The sequence below is a fragment of the Sinocyclocheilus anshuiensis genome, unplaced genomic scaffold (genome assembly GCF_001515605.1).
Source record: "Sinocyclocheilus anshuiensis isolate Anshui unplaced genomic scaffold, SAMN03320099.WGS_v1.1 scaffold160, whole genome shotgun sequence".
In the NCBI taxonomy this organism is placed as follows: Eukaryota; Metazoa; Chordata; class Actinopteri; order Cypriniformes; family Cyprinidae; genus Sinocyclocheilus; species Sinocyclocheilus anshuiensis.
The window spans coordinates 1,447,799-1,454,261 of NW_015554119.1; the positions used below are offsets into that span (position 1 = coordinate 1,447,799).

Below are 6,463 nucleotides of genomic sequence, written 5' to 3' on the forward strand. Positions count from 1 at the left end.
CTCCTCTCTCAGGAGCTCTGCTGAGAACAGGTCGATTTTGGCCTGTCTAATTAATATTCATGAGTCTCTCTTCTGAATTGGCCTGCCAACCACAGGTAACCAGGGTCAGCCGACGTCACGGCGCTAGCTGGAGGCAGCAAAACAAAGGAGAAACTGGAGGCGGCCCATTCAAACCAGCGCAGATTCGGCTACATAAGGAGCTTAAAATATCATCTTGTTGTGATGTTGGGTGCCAGAATCGACGTAATACAGAAACGATCATCAAAAATGCTCGCGTTTGCAGCGCACACTTCGTATTAGAAAAGTCAAGTCAAGTCAAGTTTATTTGTACAGCGCTTTTCACGATACAAATCAGATCGTCCCATATTCAATAAAAGGTTCAATAAAGTATTGTCTTTTGTTGGTATGGGCGCGTCTACAGATTTCATGCCATTTGTCTATGTTTCTCGCATCTCACGACTATGTCGTGTATGAAATAATGTCTGTTTTACACACATGCACACAACAAACTGACGATTTATATATAATAATTTGAAACTTATATGGTAGTTAAATAGCCCCTAGACCTCAGTTATCATAAAAAAAAACAAGGAAATTTCAGTTTTGACAATATGGGACCTTTAATAATTTTTGAAATAGTGCTCGGTGTTGTTGGTTTATCTGTCCCTCCTGTGTCTATGAATGTTTCAGTCCAGAACTTGATTTAAAGCCCCTCAGTATCTTCAGATTCTTATGGCTGTAGATCTCCGTTTAGCTCTTATTAGATAATTTTAACAAGCGTTTGTGTGTCATACTAATATAAAACTGTCAGTCTGTCAATCTCCTTCTAAATAAACATTCTGCCTGTCATTCTGTTGTTCTTTCTCTAACATTCTTTCTGCCATTTCTGTTATTCTGTCTGTTGTTCTTTCTGTCATTATATCGTTCTGTCTTATTCGTTGTCATTCTGCGTATCTTATGATCTCTCAGTCTTTCTCTGGTTCCAACATTCTATTGTCCTTTCTATAAAGCACTCTGTCGTTGTAACATTCTATAACTTGTTCTAACGTTCTGTTTATTATTCTTTCTTTCTGTCATTCTAATGTTTTATTCTCTTGATCATTCTATCATTCTCTTGTCTCTCTATCATTATTTGGTTGGAACATTTGATCATTCTTTCTATATATTTTTTCTGTCTACTCTAATGTAATCTTTTTATTGTTCTTCTGCATTATAACATGCTCTCTATCATTTCTGTCTTATGTTCTATCGTTCTTTCTCTGGTTTTAACATTGCACCGTTCTTTCTATATATCATTCTTCTTTTGTTCTATCATTCTAACATTCTGTCCATCATTCCTTCTATCTATCATCCTAATGTTATCTTGTTCATCCTGTCATTATTTCGTTCATATATCTCTCGTTTTCTCTAAATATATTGCTGTTTTTTTGGGCTAATTCTAATTTGTGTATATTATCCTTTCTATCGTTCTATCTAATGTTCTGTTATTCATTCTTTCATTGATACTAACATTTTATCATTCTTTCTATATATCATTTTATCTAATGTTATATCATTCTCTATTGTTTTTCTCTGGTTCTAACATTCTGTCTATTGTGCTTTCATTATCTTTCATTCTGTCCTAATGCTCTATCGTTCTCTCTATCATTCTTTAGATCTATTGCTCTATCTTATGTTCTTTAGTTCACTCTCTGGTTCTAACATTCTATTGTTCTTTGTATTGTTCTATCTAATGTTCTAGCATTCTCTCGATCATTTTCTTTCTTGTTCTACTGTTCTGTTTTATTCCGTCTGCTGTTCTTTCTGTTGTTCTGTGTTCAAGCAATCGTTCTTGCTATCATTCAGTCTGATGTTTTGTTCTGTCTTATGTTCTAACGTTCTTTCTCTCATTCTAATATTGTGTCTGCCTGTCTGTTTCTTTAGTCATCTTTCTATCAGTCTACTCATCTGTCCATCTCCCTATCCATTTATCTGGCTATCTATCTACCTGTCTATCTGTGCGTCTGTCTGTCTATCAATCTATCTGTCTGTCTGTCTATCCAGCTGTTGTTCTTTCTTTTTATCAATTTAACCTTTTTTTTAAAAAATCATTTACATATTGTATATTGTCATGGGATGACCGAACGACAGACACAGTGGGTGTGGCGTCAGGCCTCGGAGAGGCTTTTATTAACAAAATAAAATATACAATGTGTCCAGGAAAAAGGGGAAATCAAGTGTCCAAAATAAAATAGGGGATCTGGTGTCCTCGTCGTGCTGCGGGGTTCGTGCAGGGAAGGGCAGTGGTCAGGAAGGAAGGGTCCATGTAAGGGGCAGAGTCCGGTGGCCGCACGCGCTCCCCTCTCCGGTCCGGGGCGCGAGGGGCGGCGGCTTCTATCAGCGGCTTCGTCCTTCTCTCTGCCCACGGCACTTGAAGGGACTAGACAGCCCAGCATCTTTGCCCGACGGCCGTGTAACGGGTGCGGTTCTTGTCCGGACTGCGGGTCCGGCAGCTCACGACTCTGGCGGCACGGGAGTTCCTCTACGCACCCCTCCTGGACCCACGAGGACACCAGCGTGTATCTCTCACGCACCCACTCCTGTCGGGAGCCTGGCGAAGGGCGGCGATTAAGGGACAGGGTGATGCTGATAATTAGGGGGAGGCAGCCGACTCGTCACAATATGTATAAGGTCCAATAGCAAAAACAGCCATTTAATTGTAAAGGTCAGAAAGAAAGTGGAAAATTGTCATGAAATTAAAAACCTTGGCTAACATTATATGTGCATTTAAAATGATTGTATGGCACCTATGCATGTTGAATGAACACAAAGTAATTTCAATTACTTACTTTCAATTACACAAAGTTTTCGATTACTGTATTTTTCAGTACAGAACCCACAGATTTCTTCGTTTGTCACCTCTGTTTAACACATGAGAAAGCAGAAGTCACTGCCATCGGCAACTCTGTGTCTCCTAGCAACGGAGTTTCAAGCCCGGCCGCACCGTGGTGAATTATGGTCACTGCTCAGCTGTTTATAAAGCCGACTCACCCGTCTGCACACTGTTTTTAGCATTCACTCGCACAGAATTATGAATTATTGAATATTTGAGTCCCCAACAAATTAGTGTGGAGAGCTTGAGTTGTGGGCCTCCCTCCTTTTCTTCCTCTCCTCAACTTTCCATTTTGCACTTGATGGCATTTGACTGTAATTTTGAATAATTTAATTGTACACAGTGGCTATTTTCAGACTGTAGTGTATATGAAAATTAGTTTCACATAGCCAGGCTTTTATATTGAAAGTCTCAACTTTTGAATATCTTTCAAAGATTCAGTGTCTTGGCAGCTTGGGAGCATAAAGCAAGCGTGACTGTTTTTTCTGTTTGGTGACTCACAGCAATTAGGAGATGAACATAAAAAAGGTTGAAATAGATTCCCGTAAATCATGTAAAGATTGCCAATCTGAGATTGTGATTTTGGAAAGCTTCATTAGTATGCGCAATATGCTTCAGATGATCCATCAACAGTCTGTCAACACGCCACCTGAAACGGAGACTGTATGAAATCACTGTTTATATGCTAATATGTTTGGGACGTTAAAATTAAATCTAGATAAAATCACTAGAAAAAATAATCCATGCTCTATTTTTGTGTTCTTAACTTAGTTCCATGGGTTCTGTAGCCTCATTAGCCGCATGCTAATTGTACATTTTGCCTTTTGCAGAGACTTCGGAGTTTAAACTCATGGTTTGAGATCCCCAGGCTCCAAAAAAACAGATTGTAGCTTTGGCAGGCATACGCGATCGGGATGGATGTAGTCTGCTGTCCTGATCCATTCAGGATTGCTGCCAGGAAGAAGCCCTCCAGGATGACGGCTCACAGGCCCGGGAGCGTGTTGTTGTGGAGCAGGGTTTAACATCTGTCTGGGTTGTTTATTTCCATCCGTGTTCTTCTGAAGAGAGGATCATGGCTCTCGAGAGACAGCTGGAATAGATAAGCTCTGGGGAAGAGCAGACACTGAGAATTAAAATGCTAAAACAGCAACGTGGGTTCAGTCTAGTTTAATATTCGCTCTGTTTGTCAGTGTAACTGTTACCATAATTGGAGGAAAAGTTCTGAAGTGTAGATGGATGTTTGATTTATCTAAAATCTTATTCTCTATACACTACTGGTCAAGTTTGGGGTCGGTAAGATGTTATAGTATTTTAAAATAAAACTTTTATGCTGCTCACCAAGGCTGCATTTGTTTGATCAAAAATACAATAAAAACAGTCATGTGAAATATTATTACAATTCAAAATGACTTGTATTTTCTATTTGAATATATTCTAAAATGTAATTTATTCCTGTGACGCAAAGCTGAATTTTCAGCATCATTACTCCAGTCTTCAGTGTCACATGATCCTTCAGAAATAATTGTAATATGCTGATTTGCTGCTCAAGAAACATTTCTTATTATTATCAATGTTGAAAACAGTTTGATAATACAACAACAGTGCTGCTTTACAGTGTATTTCCACAAATATATTTTGCATATGCATATTTTTGTGGAAACTGTGATACAATTTTTAATCAGGATTCTTTGATGAATCGAAAGTTCAACAGCATTTTTTTTTTTTAAATAGAAGTCTTTTGTAACATTATTGACTTTACTGCCACTTTTGATCAATTTGATCTGTCCTTGCTGAATAAAAAGATTAATTTCTTAAAAAATATATCTTACTGACCCAAAACTTTTGAATGGTAGTAATTCACTAAGAATTACTTCTAAAACAGCAAGTAATTCACTAAGAATGACTTCTTCCTTTTATTTGCATATTTTCTTTTAGCACCTGCTTCTCTAAATGCTTTATGCAAATCATGATCACTACAAAATGTTCATCCCTTTTTAATTAAATTATGTTGATTGGCAGCTTTCCATCAGCTGTGTAGCGCTTGGCGCAATGTTAATTGTTGCATTCAATAATGAGCCTTGTTTTCATAGCATGAAGGTGTGTTTACCCAAATAACATTTTAAATATGCAAAGTTCAACAGCATTTTTTTTTTTAAATAGAAGTCTTTTGTAACATTATTGACTTTACTGCCACTTTTGATCAATTTAATCTGTCCTTGCTGAATAAAAAGATTAATTTCTTAAACAATATATCTTACTGACCCAAAACTTTTGAATGGTAGTAATTCACTAAGAATTACTTCTAAAACAGCAAGTAATTCACTAAGAATGACTTCTTCCTTTTATTTGCATATTTTCTTTTAGCACCTGCTTCTCTAAATGCTTTATGCAAATCATGATCACTACAAAATGTTCATCCCTTTTTAATTAAATTATGTTGATTGGCAGCTTTCCATCAGCTGTGTAGCGCTTGGCGCAATGTTAATTGTTGCATTCAATAATGAGCCTTGTTTTCATAGCATGAAGGTGTGTTTACCCAAATAACATTTTAAATATGCAGTTCATATAGTTTAAATAGAAGCTCATATAATTTGGACTGCAGGTGGAGCATGAATAAAGTTTTGTGATGCTTATCCATGGACATATCCATGAGCAGACCATATGTTTTCAGAGATTTTGAAGGTCTCCCAGCCCTTAAACTGTGGTTGGTCATGTGCATGTGAATCAGACAGTCTCTTCCTGTTTAAATGGTGGTTCTTGGCTCTAGTGTCATGTTGAAGGTCAAACATCTGACTTCGGACACTCTTTTGTGACTAAAATCAAGGTTCTGCTCATAGACACCAGAGTTTGTCAATGTGCTTAAGTGAAAATGTGAATCTGTTTTGTTCACTGGGAAGTGGTCAAACCCTTGGTCAGGCCTCAGACAAACAGGTGGCAGGTGTTAATACGAGTCAGCGGGTTGAATTTGAAGCGTTTTTCCTGTGAATGTCTGATGACTGTCATTGTAATGCAGCATCTTATTCATGCGTTCTTCGATCTTTGATGTGGGAATGAAAATCAAAGCTGTGATTCATAAGGATCATGTGTCTGTAGGGCAGACACTCATTTAAATGTTCACAGATGTGTTGTGCAGCACTCATTTGACTTCGTTATTTGGCCTCTGTCTATTATTCATCCTCAGTGAGGTTTGGGAGCTTTTAGCATCTGAATGAAGCTCTGAACAGGCGCTCCTTGTGTCTTCACACACACAGGGAGATGACGAGATGAACAGAGAGAGCAAGTTTGTAAGATTCGCGTTACACACCAGGATCAAACTCTCAATTGCATTTCTCCTTATGCCGAGTTCACACTGCATGATTTTCAAACTCGTCGGATCGCCGTTGTTTTCACACTGCGTGACTATCTGGGGTAGCATTCAATTGCTGCTGTGTTCACATTGCACGATGGATTGGTGACAGGGGGTTTCACACTGCATGACTTCACAATAGGAAGAATCGCCGACAGCTCTGTCTGGTCCGCAAACTACGTTTCACAACAAAACACACGCGAGAAGTGATAAGGAAATAACGCGAGAACCCGCATGCGTCAGAC

At 38.4% G+C, this 6,463-nt stretch overlaps 1 protein-coding gene and 1 long non-coding RNA gene across 3 annotated transcripts in view; both read left to right on the forward strand.

Annotated features, from left to right (window-relative positions):
* The window catches only part of LOC107669949 (trafficking protein particle complex subunit 9-like), a 252,767-nt gene that overhangs the window by 93,737 nt on the left and 152,567 nt on the right, over nucleotides 1-6,463 (forward strand). The gene's annotated exons all lie outside the window — the stretch shown is intronic.
* Nucleotides 2,240-3,807, forward strand: LOC107669965 (uncharacterized). The gene is made up of 4 exons (XR_001632049.1): nucleotides 2,240-2,322; nucleotides 2,710-2,716; nucleotides 2,958-2,964; nucleotides 3,797-3,807. It is a non-coding gene; the product is annotated as an uncharacterized LOC107669965 (long non-coding RNA).